Raw genomic sequence first — 1330 nt, 5'->3', positions numbered from 1 at the left:
TGCTCCAAGTTCCTCACAGTTGCATTGGTGCTCCTAATCATCACCTCATAATCAACGAACTGAGTTTCTGTACTCTTAATGAATTGAGCCATCAAACTGGTGAGATCATTGGAGGTTTCTGAGGAGAATGAGGACTACGATTGTTGTATAGTCTGAGGTGAAGGCTTGTACTGCTGCTACTGTGTCAACTGTCCCTGTCTAGGTTGACTCCAAGAAAAATTTGGATGATTCCTCCATCTAGCATTATATGCGTTGCTACACGAGTTATTCTGATAATGATGGTTCTGACCAAGGAAATCCACTTGTTCAATCTATTTTGCACCTTTATCAATGGAGGAGGGATAACTTGGGTCACATAAGAGGCCAGAATGATCATAAGTAGGTACCGATCTTGAAGACGGAGATTGCATGGTGTTCAATCTCTTAGTTATTGCTTCAACCTGTGCTGCAAGAATAGTGATGACATCCACTTGATAAATACCAGCAGTCTTCACCGGTTTGTTCCTCTCTGAACTCCACTAATATCCGCTATTTTCCATCTCATCAATCAGGCTTTGTGCTGTACTTAGTTGCTTGTTACACAATGAACCTCCGGCGGCTGCATCAAGCATCTGTTTGGTGGAAGTATTTAGTCCATTATAAAAGATTTCAATTTTCATCCATTCAATAATTCCGTGTTGCGGACATTTTCTCAACATCTCCTTGTACCTCTCCCATGTATCATATAAGGATTCAGATTCTAATTGGCGAAAGGAAGAGATGTCGCTTTTGAGTTTGGTGATCTTAGTGACACATTTCCGAATTGTGTGTGAACTACAAGTACATAGGTGTTGAAGTAATAATTACCCCGTTCAGTGGGTAGTTGAATCCATAGGGAACGGAAGTATTAATAGTAACAAATTCTTAGTTATCTAGTCAAAATCAATGGATGTGATGAAATGAACTAATTGTAAGAAAATTAATAAGCAAGCAAGTGGCCAAGAAAGAAAGTAAAGGAGATCTCAATTAATAAAGATGAGGTACTCTGGCGATGCTCCCCCTAGGATCTTACATAAAGCTCAAGATTCACTAAATGCTTCTAAACCGAGCCTAATAAGTGGAGGCAATCCAAGAACAACCGGCCATTGCCTCCAAGCCACAGGTACTAGTCCCTTACAAGGTCCCAGCGGAGAAATCGCTCAATCTCAACACCTCACACCCCATATGACAGCAATAAGCTCTAGGGATACCTAAGAGTGAAACTGATTCCTAAAGATAGATCCAACCCTATTTCTCGGTGAAGGATCCCTAACCCCCTACAAGGTCCCGGTGGAGAAATCTCTCAATCTCA

General features: G+C 41.2%; 1 non-coding gene across 1 annotated transcript; it reads left to right on the top strand.

Annotated features, from left to right (window-relative positions):
* The first annotated feature begins 669 nt into the window (after positions 1–669).
* On the top strand, positions 670–776 carry LOC120262579. Its single transcript, XR_005536845.1, has one exon. It is a non-coding gene; the product is annotated as a small nucleolar RNA R71 (small nucleolar RNA).
* The last annotated feature ends 554 nt before the right edge of the window (positions 777–1330 follow it).

The sequence above is a fragment of the Dioscorea cayenensis genome, chromosome 5, assembly GCF_009730915.1.
Source record: "Dioscorea cayenensis subsp. rotundata cultivar TDr96_F1 chromosome 5, TDr96_F1_v2_PseudoChromosome.rev07_lg8_w22 25.fasta, whole genome shotgun sequence".
NCBI classification, from domain to species: Eukaryota; Viridiplantae; Streptophyta; class Magnoliopsida; order Dioscoreales; family Dioscoreaceae; genus Dioscorea; species Dioscorea cayenensis.
This window is presented reverse-complemented; position numbering and strand designations above follow the sequence as displayed.